Source organism: Artibeus jamaicensis, unplaced genomic scaffold (assembly GCF_021234435.1).
Source record: "Artibeus jamaicensis isolate MK-2021 breed Jamaican fruit bat unplaced genomic scaffold, CSHL_Jam_final contig_64, whole genome shotgun sequence".
Classification (NCBI taxonomy): domain Eukaryota; kingdom Metazoa; phylum Chordata; class Mammalia; order Chiroptera; family Phyllostomidae; genus Artibeus; species Artibeus jamaicensis.
In genome coordinates, this window is record NW_026521911.1 from 2,202,785 (window position 1) to 2,222,445 (window position 19,661).

Sequence of the window (19,661 nt, forward strand, 5' to 3'; positions counted from 1 at the left end):
GATGCTCACAGAAATGATTGAGTACAGACACAAAATAGAGGGAAAAGTCAAGGCTATACAAAGTGAAATAAAGAAAAATACACAGGGAACCAACAGTGAAGGGAAGGAAACTAGGACTCAAATCAATGATTTGGACCAGAAGGAAGAAAGAAACAACCAAACAGAAAAGAAGGAAGAAATAAGAATTGAAAAAATTAGGAGAGGCTTAGGAAACTCCAGGACAACTTTAATATTCCAACATCTGAATCTTAGGGGTGCCAAAAGGAGAAGAGGAAGAAATGGAAAACTTATTTGAAAAAATAATGAAGGAGAACTTTCCCAATCTGGCAAAGGAAAAAGACTTCACTTCCAGGAAGCTCAGAGTCCCAAACAAGTTGGACCCAAAGAGGAACACACCAAAGCCCATCATAATTACATTATCCAAGATAAAAAAATAAGGAGAGAATCTTAAAAGCAGCAAGAGAAAAGGAAACAGTTACCTACAAAGGATTTCCCATCAGACTGTCAGCTGATTTCCCAAAAGACACCTTACAAGCAAGAAGGGGCTAGAAAGAAATTTTCCAAGTCATGAAAGGCAAGGACCTACATCCAAGATTGCTCTATCCAGCAGTTTTTATTTAGAATGGAAGGGCAGATAAAGTGCTTCCCAGATAAGGTCAAGTTCAAGGAGTTCATCATCACCAAGCTCTTATTATATGAAATGTTAAAGGGACTTATCTAAGAAAAAGAAGATCAAAACTATGAACAGTAAAATGACAACTCACAACTATCAACAACTGAGCCTAAAAACAAAAACAAAAAAACAAATTAAGCAACTAGAACAGGAACAGAATCACAGAAGTGGAGATCATATCGAGGGTTATCAGCAGAGAGGGGGCGAGGGGAGAATGGGAGAAAAGGTACAAGGAAGAAGAAGCATAGTTGGTAGGTACAAAATAGACAGGGGGTAGGGATTAAGAATAATATAGGAAATGGATAAGCTAAAGAACTTATATGTATGGCCCATGGACATAAACTAAGGCAGGGAATGCTGGTGGGAAGGGGGGTGCAGGATAGGGGGGATAAGGGTATGAAAAAGATGGGACAACTGTAATAGCATAATTAATAAAATATACTTAAAAAAAAGAAATTGGACAGCCAGTGAGAAATGGACAAATATTGAGAAACATATAATCTACCACAACTGAATCAAGAAGCAACAGAAAGCCTGAATAGACGAATAACAGCCAGTAAAATTGAAGCAGTAATCAAAAACCTCCCAGCACACAAAAGCTCTGGATCATATGGCTTCACAGGTGAATTTCACCAAACATTTAAGGAAGAATTAACTCCTATGCTTCCCAAGCTATTCCAAAAATTTCAAGAAGGGAGACTCCCAAACTCTTTAGGAGGCCGGCACGATCCTAATTCCAAAACCAGGTAAAGACACAACAAAGTAAAAAAAAAAAACAAAAAAAACTACAGGCCAGCATCTCTGATGAACATAGATGCTATAATCCTCAACAAAATACTGGCAATCTGGATTCAGAAATACATTGAAAAGATAATGCACCATGATCCAGTGAGGTTCATCCCAGGGATGCAAGGACAGTACAATATTCACAAATTAATAAACATAATACATCACATAAACAAAATGCAGGGCAAAATGCAAGGCAAAATATATCAAGAACTCATGATCATATCAACAGATACTGAAAAAGCATTTGATAAAATCCGGCATCCTTTTATAATAAAACACTCAGCAAAGTGGGAATAGAAGGAACATATATCAACATAATATAAAGCCACATATGAGAAACCTACAGCCAACATCACACTCAATGGACAAAAACTAAAAGCTTTCCCCTTAAGATTCCCCTTAAGGAACAAGGATAAGAGAGTCTGCTTCCACCACTCCTACTCAACACAGTACTGAGAGTTCTAGCCACAGAGATCAGACACCCCCCCACCCCCCAAAAAGAAATAAAGGACATCCAAATTGGAAAGGAGGAAGTAAAATTCATTATTCACAGATGACATGATAGTGTACACAGAAAATCCTATAGTCTCCACCCAAAATATTACTTGACCTAACATGTGAATTTGGCAAAAAAAAAGCTGGACACAGTCAATATTCAGAAATTGATAGCATTTCTGTACACCAACAATGAACTATCAGAAAGAGAAACTAGAATAAAAAATCCCACTTACTACAGCAACAAGAAAAATAAAGTACCAAGGAATAAATTTAACCAAGGAGGTAAGTTAAGGAAGATACAAATAAATGGAAGCATACAATGTGTTCATGGATAAGAAGAATCAACATCATTAAAAGGTCCATGGTACCCAAAGCAATCTACAGATTCTATAGTAGTTTCTATTAAAATACCAATGGCATATTTCACAGATCTGGTACAAATATTTCAAAAATTTATATGGAACCAGAGTGACCTTGAATAGCCTCAGCAATCTTGAGAAAGAAGAACAAAGTAGGAGGGATTACAATACCCAATATCAAACTTTACTACAAGGCCACTATAATCAAAACAGTCTGGTACTAGCATAAGAATAAACACATAGATCATTTGGAACAGAATAGAGAGCCCAGAAATGAACCCAAGTCTCTATGGTTAATTAATATTTGACAATGGGAGCGTGAGCATGCAATGGAGTAAAGACAGCCTCTTCAATAAATGGTGTTGGGAGAATAGGACTGGTACATGTTAAAAAATGAAACTAGACCACCAACTTACATCATACACAAAAATAAACTCAAAATGGATAAAAGACTTAAATGTAAGTGTAACACCATAAAAGTCCTAGAGGGAAGCACAGGCAGGAAAATTTCAGATATACCACATAGCAATATTTTTGCCAATATATCTCCTAGGGAAAGGGAAATAAATAAAGGGAAAAATAAACAAATGGGACTCGATCAAACTGGAAAGCTTTTGCATGGCTAAAGAAAACATCATCAAATGGAAAAGGGAACTGACCGTATGGGAGAATATATTTGTCTGAATGATACACTGGACAGGAGTTTGATCTCCAAAATATATCAAGAACTCATATGACTCAACATCAGGAAGCCAAACAATCTAATTTAAAAATGGGCTAAAGACCTAAATAGACACTTCTCCAAGCAGGACATACAGATGGCCCACAGACATATGACAAGATGCTCAACAAGATGGAGGCGTAGGTGGAAATATTGTGCCTCCTCACACAACCAAGTTTAAACACAACCAAGTTTAAAGACAACAAAGTTTTAGTTTAAAGACAACAAAGTTTTAGTAACAAAAACGCAGCCAAAACAGACAGAAAACTGAACTGTACAGAAGTCTGACAACAACAAACTATTCATCCAGACTGGTAAGAGGGGCGGAGTCAATAGCTGGCGAGCAGGGTTGTGTAGAAAAAAGTGGCCTGACCAACCCAGGTGCACAGGTGGCTATTGGCAGATCCCAGACGTGGGGTGGCAACGGGCTGACCCAGTGAGGGCACAAGGTGGCTGGCTGACCGCAGTCACATATCTGCGCACAGATAAACCAGGCAAAACAAGGAGCAGTGAGAGAGACTGTGCAAACCAGGGCCCCAGCGCCAGGAAACAAAGCCTAAAAGCAACAAAGGGAAAAACTTTTGGGGATCAAGGTGCCAGGAGAGGTTCCTAGGCTCACAGAGAGTTCGTTGGAGAGACCCAAAGGGTTCTGGAGGGTGCACAAGCCCACATATATGGGAACCAGCACTGGAAGGGCCCAATTTGCTTGCACGAAGCAGCAGAGGGGACCGAAATCCAAGACAGAGCATGGAACAAGCACCATTGACCCTTGCTGACCCCGACCCCACATACAGTGTCACAACCCAGGGACTGGGTTGCCCCACCCTGGTGAACACCTAAGGCTCCACCCCTTATATGTAACAGACACAAACAGACCAAAACATTATGGCTCAAGAAGAACAGCTCGAAGCCCCAGAGCTACTAACACTTCTAAGCAACCAAGAGATAGCCAACCTATCAGATGCACAGTTCAAAATACTGGGGATCAGGATGCTCACAGAACTGGTTGATTTTAGTCACAAATTAGAGGAACAAATGAAGGCTAAACTAAGTGAAATGAAGGGAAATGCACAGGAAACTAATAGTGATGAAAAGGAAACTGGGACTCAAATCAATGGAGTGGACCACAGTGAAGAAAAAAATGACCAAACAAAAGAATGAAGAAACAAGAATACAAAAAAATGAGGAGAGGCTTAGGAACCGCCAGGACATCTTTAAACGTTCCAACATCCAGATTACAGGCGTACCAGAAGGGGAAAAGGAAGAGCAACAAGTGGAAAACTTATATGAACAAATAATGGAGAAATTCCCCAATCTGGTAAAGAAAATAGACTTCCAGGAAATCCAGGAAGCTCAGAGAGTCCCAAAGAAGTTGGACCCAAGAAGGAACACACCAAGGCACATCATAATTATATTAGCCAAGATTAAAATGAAGGAGAGAATCCTAGAAGTAGCAAGAGATAAGGGGACAGTCACCTACAAAGGAGTTTCCATTAGACGGTCAGCTGATTTCTCAAAAGAGACATTACAGGCAAGAAGGGACTGCAAAGAAGTATTCCAAGTCATGAAATCTGAAGACCTACATCCAAGATTGCTCTATCCAGCAAAACTTTCATTTAGAATGGAAGGGTAGATAAAGTGCTTCTCAGATAAGGTCAAATTCAGGGAGTTCATCATCACCACACCCTTGTTATATAAAATATTAAAGGGACTTATCTAAGAAAAAGAAGATAAAAAAGATGAACAGTGAAAGGACAGCAAACTCACAGTTATTAAGAACCACACCTAAAACAAAAGCAAACTAAGTGGACAGCTAGATCAGGAGAAGAACCATAGAAATGGAGATCTCATGGAAGGTTAGCAACAGGGGAGTGGGAGGAGGAGAAGGGGGAAGAAGGTACAGAGAATAAGTAGCATAGATGGTAGGTAGAAAATAGACAGGGGAAGGGCAAGAATAGTATGGGAAATATAGACTCTAAAGAACTTGTGACACATGGACATGAACTAAAGGGGGGTATGTGAGGGGAGGGGTGTGCAGGGGGAGGGGGTGTGCAGGGTGGAGGGGAATGAAGGGGGAAAATGGGACAACTGTAATGGCATAATCAATAAAATAAAATAAAAAGATGCTCAACATCACTACCCATCAAAGAGATGCAAATTAAAACCACAATGAGATATCACTAGACACCTGTCAGAATGGCCATGATTAATAAATCAACAAACAACAAGTGCTGGTGAGGATGCGGAGGAGTAACCCTAGTGCACTGTTGGTGGAAATGCAGACTGATGCAGCCACTGTAGAAAACAGTATGAAATTTTCTTAAAAAAAAAACAAACAAAAATGGAACTGCCTTTTGACCCAACAATTCCACTGCTAGGATTATACCCTAAGAATCCCAAATCACCAATTCAAAAGAACTTATGCACCTCTAAGTTCATAGCAGCACTATTTACAGTAGCCAAGTGCTGGAAACAGCCAAAGTGCCCATCAGTAAATGAATGAAACAAAAAATGTGGTACATTTACATAATGAAATACTACACAGCAGAAAGAAAGAACTATTTTTTTTTCAACAGTGTGGATGGAACTGGAGAATATTATGCTAACTGAAACCAGCCAATTGGTGAAAGGCAAATACCACCTGCTGTCACCTATAAGAGGAATCTAATGAACAAAACAGAACCACAGGCATGGGAACATGGAAGACTGAAAGTGACCAGAGGGGAGGGGGAAAGGGTAATGGTGGGAAGAAGGGGAAGGGACTAGACAACATGTATGAATGATCCACAGACATGGACAACAGTGCGGAAATTCACTCTGGGAGTCAGGGGTGAGATGGGTGGAAGAGGACAAAAGGGGAAATATTGGGACAACTGTAATAGAATAATGATAAAAAATGATTTAACAAAATAAGTATCACCTACACAAGTGCTCTGTTAATTATCTTAATGGAGCACATTCTCCATTCTGATTAACAGAAAATCTGTCATTAAGCTCCATTAGCCAGCCAATTTGTCTCACCTTATTTAGGGAAACATCTCTGACACAAAGGCCAACACATGTTTGAAAACATGCCTCCAAACATACGCATATTATTTACACTTCATAAAAATCAAACAATTCCCTCCTAACTAGGCTCACATGATAGATGGGCAATTTTTTTAGGTCATTAACTTTTCCTGTAGCACCTCAGAACAGGAAACAGCCAAACGTTGAAGACAAGCAGTCAACAGTTGGCTTGATGACAACAGCTCTGCGATTAATTAGTCTGCCCAGGGCTCAGTAATGAGAGGTGGAGAAAAGATGGGTTCCCAAGGAGAGGAAGCCGAGGGGGTTAAACAGGCAAAATGGAAAATGGCACTGGCCAATTTCAGAAGACAGAACTTTCTGAAATGTGCCCAGTGTGCAGCCCTGGCAAACCACCCCAGGGCAGTAGGCTACACTGAACTATCACAAGTTGATAAACTGAAACTGGAGCAATCTGAGGATGAAAGTTGCAGAACATATATATTTCAGCACAACTTAAGGAAAAAATATTCTTACAGCCAGAGTTATACAAGAATACAACCAAGTAACACACTCTCTCTAAATACAAGCACTCTCTTGACAGGATACAGAGAGAATTAAGAGATCACAGATGTTAAAATACATCGCAATTATAAAGTGACATGCAGCTGTAACTGATGGTGACAACAATGTGACAACACAGACTTTCTGTATACTTTCCCGGCCTTGGATCTCTTGTCTGTCCAACCACTTCTCTGCTAAGTAAGCCAAGACAAGGAAGACTGAAAGTGCTAAGCAGCATAACTGGCCCCGTAAACATCTGGGCATTCTCCTACTGAGAAAGTGTTCTATTTTGTTGATTGGACAAAGTATGAAATCGCTCTTCATAACCAAAAAAACCTCATCAGCTTTGAAACTGGTCTCCTGCTGCTCCGAAATGAGTGCCACAGTCGCAGACGGAGATCACGCCTGGGCAGCATTCCACACCAGCATCCTTTCCAATCCCAGCTAATAACCGACAGAAATGAGGTCTCCCAGGGGCTCAAATTTTGGAATAAAAATATGCCAGCCACTTTCGAGGAGCTGCTCCCAGGTAAACAGTGTTCCTGGATTCAAGGGAAGGTCAGTCTTTTAAAACTGAATCCACACACTGTTAACCACTTCTGGAGCCAGCTAAAAATGAATAGGAAGATAACAAGCTCTATGATCAGGCAGATTCAGGTTCAAATCCTGGAACTGCCACATATTAAACATGGGACCGACCACATGCAAGTCCACTAACCTTTCTAAGCCTTGGTTTCCTCTAGCCTCAAAATAGAAAAGAATAACACATACTTTGTAGAGTTGTTGTAAGGTATTTTTTTAAAGACAGGTTTATTTCCTTTGCATATACACTAAAACCCCAATTGGGTATACAGTTCTATAAGCCTTAAAAAATGTATACAGTTGTAAAAATGCCACCACAATTAAGATATGAAGTATTTTAATTGCCCCCCAAGAGTTGCCTCACCTGTGCACCTGGGACTCTCCCTCCCCAGATTCCCAGCCTCCGGAAACAACCGAGTGAAGTGGAGAAAATGCAAGGGCACAGTCCAAGGTCATGAAGCAAGTAAGGGACAGGCTCAAGACTAGCACCCGAAATGAATCAGAGACCTAAATGAGAGAGTTAAAAAGATAAACATTCCTAGAAAAGACAAGAAAATATAGGCATAAACCTTCCAGACCCTGGATTTGTAAATGATTTCTTATATACTAGATCGCAATAGCACAAACAGCTAAAGGGCAGGGGAAGGTAAACTGGATTCAACAAAACTAAAATTTTGTGCTTTAAAGAATACCATTAGGAAAGTCAAAAGAGAATCCACAGAATGAGAGATAATTTTTGCAGATCATATATACAGGGCTCAGCACAAATCATTCCCCTTTTTTATACTATATTTTATTATGAAATCATAAGCATGTAATTCTGTAACATAATATCACACTCAAGCATGCCATATGACCTTTTATGTGAAATGTTCAAATTAAAACTATAAATTATTACACCCATATTATTATCCTACCAACTATACTCAAGCAAGCTTTACTTCTGCTGGACCTTATATAATAAGAGATTTGTATTTAAAATATATAAAATGACTTACAGTCAAGATGGAAGCATAGGAAACATGCCTTGCCTCCTCACACAACTGCTGCAAAAACTACAACTGAACTACAAACAACTACCCCCCAGTCAGAAAATCTGAACAATCAGAAAATCGAGCTGTATGGAAGTTCAACAAACAAGGAATTAAAGAAGTCACACTCATTCAGATGGGCAGGAGGTGCAAAGGTGGGGAGAGGCAGAAAGGACCAGTTCCACACCCATGTGTGGTAGATATAACCTGGGAGGAGTATCTTGGGAACAAGGGATCCCAGCCCCACACCAGACCACCCAGCCCAAGGTTCCAGTGCCAGGAAGATAAGTCCCCATAACTTCTGGCTGTAAAAACCAGTGTGGATGGAGTAGCAGAAGAAACTACATGATTCTCAGGCATCTCCTCTTAAAGGGCTTGTAGCAGAATTAAGACTTACTGAGACTCAGTCCCTCTGGGCTCCAGCACCTGTGCAGCAGCTTGAAGGGTACCAATGGCATATGGTGATAAACTGAAGTGTCTGGCATCAAGATGAGAGCTGGGGGACAGCTTTCTCCCAGAGAGAAAGGTAAGCAGAGGCCACTGTCATTTTTCCTGAGCCCTTCCCTTATAGTGCCACAGAGCCAGCAGGTGGGTGTCGTATCTGAGATTCCATCAACCTGGCTAACACTGTTTGCCCCACCAGGGAGATCCCCTGAGACTCCATCCCACCAAACTTACAGGTCCATCCAAACTGTTAACTGTTAATTTTCCATATGAATGGATGGTTTGGGTTCATGCTTCAAATTTCCTAAATCCTCTCAAACAAGCAACAGCTAAGTGGCCCCTGGTCCGACACTAGCAGCAGCCAGCCTAGATTCACAGCGGGGCTTCCCCTGGGAATCTCCAGACCCAGAACAATAACAGCCATCTCAGACTGTTTTATAGCTCATGCAACGTGGCGCCGGGCAGAATACAGAGAGAGGGCTGACCTTGCCTGCACCACCTGGGGAACCCCAGAGCCAGTGCACCCAGTGGACAGCTACAGACTATGTCAGAGAGCCACCACCCTGCCTCTGCACTGCTGATCCTCCATGGAGGGTGAAGGTTTGGGGTCAGTGGTCACAGCCAGTTCTTGCAGCTGACTGGCCTGGGTAAATCCCTCCTATCGATCTGCCAACAGCAACCAAGGCTCAACTACAAGAGGAGGGTGTACTCAGCCCACACAAAGGGCACACATCAAGTACCCAGCTTAGGTGATAGGGGAGGCTGTGCCACTGGACCCTACAGGACACCTACTACATTAGGCTACATGACCAACACATGGAGTCAGAGCAGTTCTACCTAATACATAGAAACAAACACAGAGAGGCTGCCTAAATGATGAGACAAAGAAAAATGGCCCAAATGAAAGAACACATCAAGACTCCAGAAAAAGAACTGAACAAAATGGAGATAAGCAATCTGTCAGATGCAGAGTTGAAAATACTGGTTATAAAGATGCTCAAGGAACTTATGGAGGACTTCAACAGCATAAAAAAGATCCAGTCAGAAACAAAAGATACACTAATTGAAATAAAGAATAATTTACATAGAAACAACAGTAGAGTGAACGATGCCTAGAATCAAATCAATGATTTGGAACATAAGGGAGCAAAAAACCAACCAATCAGAACAAGAAGAAAAAAGAAGCCAAAAACAATGAGGACAGTGTAAGCACCCTCTGGGACAACTTCAAGAGGTCCAACATTCTTATCATAGGGGCTCTAAAAGGTGAAGAGAGAGAGCATGAAATTGGAAATCTATTTGAAAAAATAATATAAGAAAATTTCCATAATTTGATGAGGAAAATAGTCCAGGAAGCACAAAGACTCCCAAACAAAATAGACACAAAGAGGCCCACTCCAAGACACATCATAAACAAAATGACAAAGGTTAAAGATAAAGAAAGAATCTTAAAAGCAGCAAGAGAAAAGCAGCTAGTTACCTACAGGAGAAGGTTTGGGGAGAGTCTTCCCATAAGGCTGTCAGTTGATTTCTCAAAAGAAACCTTGCAGGCTAGAAGAGACTGGCAAGAATTATTCAAATTCATGAAAAGAAGGGACCTACAGCCAAGACTGTCTACCCAGCAAAGCTATCATTTAGAATCAAAGGGCAGATAAAGTGCTTCCCAGATAAGAAAAAAAACTGGAGTTCATCATTACCGAACCATTATTATATGAAATGTTAAAGGGACTTATTTAAGAAAAAGATGATCAAAACTACAAAAAATAAAATGGCAAAAATACATAGCTATCAACAATTGAATCTAAGAAATAAAGTAAGCAAACAAGAAGAGAGACAGAATCACAGATACGGAGAGTGTTTTTGATGGTTGCCAAATGGGAGGGTGTGTGGGAGAGGGATAAAGAGGTGAGGGTATTAAAGAAGTATAAATGGACTCTTTTGAGTAAAGAGCACTTCCGGAATCTGCAGGCTACTTAACACCACCTCTGTGTTGAAGCCTGCTTGTTGATTTGTGTGGGCTGCCTGGTTCATTCACAGGCCTGCAAACTTGTTTCCCGGCCTCATGGTGGGGCTGACCCGGCTTGTAGGTCACCTCCTTCCTTTAGCCCAAAGTGAGCAGCCCACAGTGAGCAGCTGGAGGAGCTGTTCTGTCAGGTGGGGCTGGAGAAGCAGGGCTTCATGGTGACTGGGAAAGGGAGTAAGGCATGTCGAGGCTCTAAATATGTCGCTTTTTCTATGCGGAAGACATTCAGAGGGCCCTCAAAGAGATTACCGTCTTTGAGGGCAGCAAGATCAACCTGAGTGTTGCCAAGAAAAAACTGAGGAACAAGCCCAAAGAAAAAGGAGGAAAGGAAAATTCATAGTTCTCAAGGAAGGGGCAGAAGCCTAAAAAAGCCAAAGTGGCAGATAAGAAAACCAGATTAATTATTTGGACAATGAGCTTAAAGTGTTCAGAAGATGATTTAAAGGCAATATTTGGTCAATATGGAGCTGTCCTGGAAGTTAACATCCTTAGAAAGCCAGATGGAAAGATGCATGGTTTTGCTTCTGTCCAATTCAAAAACCTCCTAGAAGCAGGAAAGGCTCTCAAAAGTATGAACATAAAAGAGATAAAGGGGCTGACAGTAGCTGTGGACTGGGCTGTGGCAAAAGATAAGTGTAAAAACACAGTCTGCCTCTGCCCCAGGTAAGGAGAAGAGACATGAGCCTAAACATCAGAAATTAGGTAAAGAGAATGACAGGAAAGAAGAGGGTAGGGGAGAGGAAGAGGACGATGATGATGATGATGATGATGGTCATATGGAAGAAGAGGATGATGATGATTGTGATGATGAAGAGGAGAGGAATAAAGAATCAAAGGTGACCAAGCCTCTATAAATTCACAAGAGAGCCTCCAAGAGAGCAGCACCCACAGAAAGCAGTGAAGAGGATCAGTCCAATGAGGACAGTGACCTGGAGGAGCCATAGAGCTGATAGTGGAGAGGAACTGGCTCAGAGCGATACTGACACTGAACGACAGGAGGATGAAGATGTACAAGTCTCTAAGAAAAAGTACAGGAAATTACCCTCTGATGTGAATGAAGGGAAACTGTTTTTATAAGAAACCTGTCCTCTGATTCAGAGGAAGAAGAACTTGGCGAGCTCCTTCGGCAATTCAAAGATCTTAAATATGTCCACATTGCCTTGCATCCAGACACAGAGCATTCTATAGATTGTGCATTTGCTCAGTTCATGACTCAAGAAGCCGCTCAGAAATGCCTTGCAGCTGCTTCTCCAGAGACCAAGGGTGGTGGACTGAAACTAGATGGCAGGCAGCTCAAGGCTAACTTGGCAGTGACCCATGATGGGACTGCAAAGCTCCAGACAAAGGTGAAGAAGCCAACCAGAACCTGGAACCTCTGCCTGGCCTCGTGAAGGCTTGATTCATGCTGGGATAAAGGCTGCAAAGGGTGTGAGCACTGCTGACATGGCCAGAAGAGAGTGGTTTGAGCTACTGAAGCATCAGGAACTGAAGGACCAGAATATCTTCATCTTCTGCACCGGGCTCTGCCTGCACCAAGGCCAAGGATGACGAACGGCTCAGAGGCTGCTGATGAATGCTGCTAGAGGGGAGGAGGGGGTGCGCATCAAGGAGTGTAAGGTGATGTGAGACCTCAAAGGAGTTCATGGGAAAATGAAGGGCCAGTCCCTGGGCTATGCCTTTGCAAAGTTCCAGGAGCACAAACATGCCATCAGAGCCCTACACCACATCAACCACAACCCAGCAACCTTTGAGCCTCGGGAGAGACCAATAGTGGAGTTCTCTTTGGAAGATCATAGGAAGCTTTAAATAAAGGAACTGAGGATCCAGCGCAACCAGCAAAAAGTGAAATCCAAGTTCACAAATGGTGAGCCCCAGCAGGAGCAACAGGAGTTTGGAAAAGACCAGCAATAGAAAGCAGCTCAAAACCACACAGAGGAGCAAAGCAAGGTCTCCCCAGAGTGGAAGGGGAGGGTGGGCTCTGCATCATGAACAAGATTCCAGACTAAGGTCGCATGCAGAGTTGCCTGATGGAATGAAGTGAAGAAAAGTGCTGGCATTACCTTCACATAGAGGCCAAAAAATGAGGTTGTGGGACTACGGCAAAGTGCAGTCTCTCCCTCCCAAAAAACCAAAGCCCCAGATAAAACCAGCGGAAGCAAGAGAAGCAGAAATTATCTTTCAAGCAGGTACCTATGAAAAAAACTAAGGGAAATAAGACAGAAATTCGCTTTAACCAGTTGGTCAAACAGTATAAGCAGAAATCATTGGGACCTTCTAAACAAGAGCCTCTTGCAAAGAGGAGCAAATGGTGTGACAGTTGATGATGCCAGCAGACTGGATAAGAAGCTGGATTGTGTGCTTTATGGTAAAACTCCCTGGCCCTTTCCCACTCCCACCCCAAACCCCCACCCAGTGTCTGTATTGGGGGGGGGGGAAGCTGAGTGCACAAAATTTAAAAATAATACAAATAGGTAATTACAGAGTAGCCATGGGGATGTAAAGTACAGTATAGGAAATAGAGCAGCTAAAGAACCTACCCATGACCCGCAGACATGAACAATGGTGTGGGGACTGCTTGAGAGAGTGGGGGTGGCTGGGTGAAGGAGGGCAAAAGGGGAAAATCTGGGACAACTGTAATAGCATAACCAATAAAATATACTTAGAAAAAGTAATAATGGAGGCAGAGGCAGTAGAATGATATATAAAACATGCTGAAAGAAAACAATTTGTCTGTGAATTTATCTGAAGAAACCCAAAACACTAATTCAAAAGAATATATGTACCCCTAACTTCATTGCAGCATATTTCACAATAGCCAAGATTTGGAAACAGCCCAAGTGTCCATTCAAAGATGAGCAGATAAAACTGCTATGGTAGCTCTAACTGGTGTGGCTCTCAGTGGGCTGGGTGTCGTCCTGCAAGCCAAAAGGTCACTGGTTAGATTCCCAGTCTGGGTACATGCCTGAGTTTTGAGCCAAGTCACCTATTAGGGACATTCAAGAGTCAATCAATCAATATTTCTAACACTGATGTTTCTCTCCTTCTCTTTCTCCCTTCCTTCCCCTCTCTCTAAAAAGAAATAAAATCTAAAAAAAAAAAAAGCAGCTATGGTACATTTATACAATGGGATACTACTTGGCATAAAAAAGAAAAAATTTTTTACCCATTCCAACAGCATAGACGGGTAAACATTAGAGAGAACATTATGCTAAGTGAAATAAGCCAGAGAGAGAGAGGAAAATACCATTAGATTTCACTCATATATGGAATCTAATGAACAAATTGAACTAACAAGCAAAACAGAGCCAGATTCATAGATAGAGAGCAGGCTGATGGCTCTAGGGGCTTTAGGGGGTGGAGGGATCAAGCAAAAAAGAGAAAGCACTCACAGATATGGACAAGTGTGGTGACTGCAGGGGGGTAGAGGGTGGGTGGGGATGGAGGAGGACATAAGGGGGGCAAATGTAATGAAAAAATACAATAAAAAATAAACTATTAAAAAACAAAAGCTAAGAAAAATAGAAAAAAACTTGTCAACCAAAATTTCCAAACCCAGCAAAAGTATCATTTTAAATTAAAAGCAAGACTTCTGCCAAGATGGAGGCATAGGTGGAGATGCCATGCTTTCTCACACAACCAAGTTTAGAGACAACAAAACATTAGCAACAGAAAACACAGCCAGAACACAGAAAATTGAACTTTTTGGAAGTCTGTTAACAACGAATTCTTCAGCCTGACCGGTAAGAGGGGCAAAGCCAGCAGCTGGCAGAGCGGGGTTGCACAGGAAAACTCGGTCAGATGGACTCAGGTGCGCAGATCCCAGGCGTGGGGTTGCAACAGGCGGACCCAGTGAGTGACCCAGTGAGTGACCCAGTGAGCGACTCAGTGAGCGACCCAGTGAGTGACCAGAGACCCAGTGAGGGCGCAGGGCAGCGGGTTGACTGTGGTTGCGCATTCCTGCGCAGATAGACCAGTGAGGGAGTGGGCAGTGAGACGGGACCAAGCAGGCCCCAGGGGCAGGAGGCAGCAGAGGAGGGTGCCATTTCCCCGCTCTGACTCCGCCCCCACATACAGCGTCACAAACCAGCAACCTGGGTGGCCTCTCTCTGACCTGCCCCTACATACAGCGTCACAACCCTGCGACCTGAGCGGCCCTGCCCTGGTGAATACCAGAGGCTCCGTTCCTCATACTTAACGGGCCGAACAGACCAAAAATGGCTCAGGAAGATCTCAAAGCCCCAGAGCCCATAACTCTAAGTGACGAAGAAATAGTAAAACTTTCAGATGCACAGTTCCAAACACTGGTGATCAGGATGCTCACAGAACTGGTTAATTTTAGTCACAAATTAGAGGAACATATGAAGGCTAAACTAATTGAAACGAAGGGAATTGCACAGGAAACCAATAGTGATGAAAAGGAAACTGGGACTCAAATCAAGGGAGTGAACCAGAAGGAAGGAAAAAATGACCAAAGAGGAAAATATGAAGAAACAAGAATTCAAAAAAATGAGGAGAGGCTTAGGAACCTCCAGGACATCTTTAAACACTCCAACATCCAAATTATAGGGGCACCAGAAGGGGAAGAGGAGCAGCCACCAGTGGAAAACTTATTTGAACAAATAATAAAGGAGAATTTCCCCAATCTGGCAAAGGAAATAGACTTCCAGGAAATCCAGGAAGCTCAGAGAGTACCAAAGAAGTTGGACCCAAGGAGGAACACACCAAGGCACATCATAATTACATTACCCAAGATTCAAATGAAAGAGAGAATCCTAGAAGCAGCAAGAGATAAGGGGATAGTCACCTACAAAGGAGTTCCCATCGGACTGTCAGCAGATTTCTCAAAAGAGACCTTACAGGCAAGAAGGGGCTGGAAAGAAGTATTCCAAGTCATGAAATCCAAAGACCTACATCCAAGATTAATCTACCCAGCAAAGCTTTCATTTAGAATGGAAGGACAGATTAAGTGCTTCTCAGATAAGATCAAATTCAAGGAGTTCATCATCACCAAGCCCTTATTATATGAAATGTTAAAGGGACTTAACTAAGAAGAAGATGATAAAAAAGATGAACAGTGAAAGGACAGCAAACTCACAGTTATTAAGAACCACACCTAAAACAAAAGCAAACTAAGAGGACAGCTAGATCAGGAGCGGAAACATAGAAATGAAGATCTCATGGAGGGTTAGCAACAGGGGAGTGGGAGGAGAAGGGGGGAGAAGGTACAGAGAATAAGCAGCATAGACAGTAGGTAGAAAATAGATAGAAGGAGGGGAAGAATAATAGGGGAAATATAGACTCTAAAGAACTTGAGACACATGGTCATAAACTAAAGGGGGGGTGCAGGGTGGAGGGGAATGAAGGGGGGAATAGAACAACTATAATGGCATAATCAATAAAATAAAAATTAAAAATAAATGAAATTAAAAGCAAAAATAGACATTTTCATATAAATAATGCCTGAGATGACTCATTGCTAGCAACCTGCCTTTCAAAAAATACTAAAGCCATCTGGCTGAAACAAAATGGTACTGGAGAACAATTCAAATGAACCTGAGAAAAAACATAAAGAGCCTTGGTAAAGGTGATTGTGGAGATGAATATAAAAGACAGTATAAATATTTTTCTATTTTTTCTCTTATAGACTTAAAAGATAGCTATAAATCAAAACCTTAAAACTGTATTGTTGGGCATATAATGAATCAAATTTTAATTTATATAAAGATGAGCTCAAAATCAAGGAGGAGAACAGCTACATTGGAACAAAGTGTCTACAGCTCACTGAAAGTAAACTAGCTTGTATCTAAAGTAGATTGTATGTGAAGTTGATTGTAACACATACATAATTCGTAATAAATCAAGACACATTTAATCCTCACAACAACCACTAAGAAAATAACCTTTAAGACTTTATAAAAATATCGACTGTATCAACAATAAAAAAGGAACAAACCACTGACAGATGTTACAACATGGATTAAGCCTGAAAAAACAGGGCCCAGCACAAATAACGCCCCTCTTTATTACAAAATATTTTATTACAAAATCATAAGCATGTAATTCTGTAACATGACAATATCAAACTCAAGCACACTAGATGACATTGTAGGTAAAATGTTCAAATTGCTGTCCATCTCATGCAAAACATTCATGTATCCTACCAACCACACTCAAGCAAGCCTTACTTCTGCTGGACCATGTGTTAAGTTAAATGAAGGAAGCCAAAGCAAAGGATCACATATTGTATGATTCCATTTATGTGAAATCTTCAGCGAAGGCAAATCTACAGAGGCAGACAACAGATACTTGGTCATCTAGGGCTTGAAGTAGGAATGCAGACTGACAGCAGACAAGAGCAAAAGATCGCTTTAGGGTAATAAAAATGGTTTAAAACTGGATTTGGGTGATAGTCGCACAACTCTAAATTTAATAATAATCATTCAATTGTACACTTAAAATGAGTGAATTTTATCATATAAGTCATAAGTCAAAAAAGCTGTTAAAATACAAATTTGTGACTCAATAATAGTTACACATTTTTATAAGCTAAAAGGAATTAAGTCATTTCGTTTGACACCCTCATTTAATATACAGAAACTGATACCTCTTGTGCTAAGCTCTCTGTAAAGTATTACAGATTTAGAGATAATAGGACACAATTGCTGTCCCTGGGGTGTTTACAGGAGGGAGACAGACGTGGAAACTGACAATTGGAAGCAATGCAGTACTGTTATTACACTGACTGCTAGAATTTAAAGAAAGACAACTAACTGAAGGCAGGTGGGGGAAAATGTTACGACTCAATCTCTCTTGCAGTTACATGTGGCTATGTCATTGTTTCTGTTCAATGAGATATAATTGAACTACAGTGTAGGGCTTATGCTCAAATGCTGCTTAAAGAGAGCAGTGTTAGCTGGCGGTGGTGCCCTTCCTTCTCGTCTTACTCCTTCCTGCTATTTAGAATCAGAATATAATAATTGGAGCTTATCAGCCTTCTTTTCCATGAACTGACCTTGAGAATGGAAGTCTCAAACTGAGGCGAGCAGAAGGTGGCCCGATTTCGTACAGCGATCACTTCAACTCTGGCTTATCTACTTCTATATTTTTAAACCACTGCTTGATTAGATTCCTGTTATATTTGGCTGAAACTAATCATTTAATTGGGAAGGGGAAGATACAGAAGATTTCAAGAGACTGTGTCATTTGATCTGTGTTTTGAAGGATGACAGGAATTCTAGAGAGAGAGAAGGGGAAGAAAAGGCCCTTGGTGACACTGCGCCATGAGAAAGCCAGGCACATCCAGAGAATATCAAGTAGTTCTGAAGGGCTGGAGCATGGGATCTGAGGAGACTCATGGCAGGGATATTATCATCCTGTCCCCACTTCTGAATTGTGTCCACTCAGCTCTTACGAAGGATCTCAGAGGGCCAGATTGGGCATTACAGGCGATTTTATGACACCAGAGCTCTCTGAACTTCTGTTACAAATACTCATCACAGCTATAATTTGTTTGCTCAATTCTTCCTGAAACACTTTATCTTTTATTCATCACTGTATTTCTAGAAAAGGACATGATTTAAAGCAGGGTGCTCAGTAAACATTTATTGACTAGTTGAATTAATGGTAAATAAAACATTTTGTTGAAATTGAACAGCTGAATACCTTCTTACCAAATAAATTAAAGAAAACTCAGTTTCAGTAGTTTTTTTTTCCCTTAATTCTCTCAGTATGCTATGCAAGGGAACCTAGTTTTTTATAGTAGATATCTGTTTCTTTATACTGTCTGCCAAATGTAATCAGACTGCACATTAGATTTCTGCACTTTACAGTTCTGTATATCATTTCATGTCAGAAAGTGTTTCAATTTAAAGATGAAATAAAAAAAATAAAGATGAAATGGATGAGAACTCTGATTTCTAGGAACCTGCCAAGAGGATCTCAAAATCAAAAAGGCTTCCACTGTTAACAGAAAGATCTTTTCATGCCAAAGCTTGACAGCCATCTCTTGTGCATGCCTGTAAATGAGATGCTCATCTGCAAAATGTCACTTTCCAACTAGTAGAGCATTCAGCCCATTGAAACAGCTTTAGTAAAATGGCTTTTTTTAGATCAAAATCACAACAAAATTGTCTCTCAAGCCAAATGCTTACAAATAATATAAAATTTCTTCTCAAGGGTTTTCCCCCTTAAAGGCAAACAAATTTCAAAAGGAGTCCCCCTTAATACAGAATTATAGACAGTCCCCAACTTACAATGGTTTGACTTAATTTCTCAACTTTAGGATGGCGTGAAAGTGATACAAAGGCAGTAGAAATGAGTTAGACTGAGCTGTGATGCAACCCCATTGTAAGTCAAGGAGCATCTGCATTCATTAAACCTTGCAGGTACTTGACTTCCTGTGTGTCATTTCTCTACCCTTAAAGAACTAGTCTTTTAGTGGGGAAACAGCTATGTGTAAGTACGACTATAATGAAAGTGCTTAAAACAAAGACAGGATGACATTTGGCTTGGCAGAAGAGTCAAGGAAAGCTTTCCCAATGTAGCACTTTTGTAGTTTATAAAGATGGTGCAAGAGATAACAATTACTATATTGCAGATAGAGAAACATAATCAGAGAAGTTATATGAATTGTTAGTGGAAAGCCAGGGACTAAAATCTAGGATTTCAGATCTGAAGTCCCATGTTTTTTCCATGACATCCAGATGTGACACCTAAAATGGTAAAGTTTCAAAAGAGCATTTTCCTGCTTCCACACTTTATGATCCAGTGATTTGATCTTTGAATTCCTCTAAACATGCCATAGTCTCTTTCCTCGGAGTCTTTACACATCCTGTTCTCTCTGCCTGAAATACAACCTTCCTTCATCATTCAGGGGTTCTCAACTTCCCTCTATCTTAGTTTGGATAATTTCTACTCATCTTTTTGGGGCTCAATTAAATGGTACCTACACCACACTACAATATAATTGTAT

The 19,661-nt window shown here is 41.1% G+C and overlaps 1 protein-coding gene and 1 pseudogene across 4 annotated transcripts in view; one reads left to right on the forward strand and one right to left on the reverse strand.

Annotated features, from left to right (window-relative positions):
- The window catches only part of FAM168A (family with sequence similarity 168 member A), a 187,759-nt gene that overhangs the window by 64,687 nt on the left and 103,411 nt on the right, over window positions 1-19,661 (reverse strand). The gene's annotated exons all lie outside the window — the stretch shown is intronic.
- LOC119051751 (RNA-binding protein 28-like) lies at window positions 9,255-13,011 on the forward strand (annotated as a pseudogene).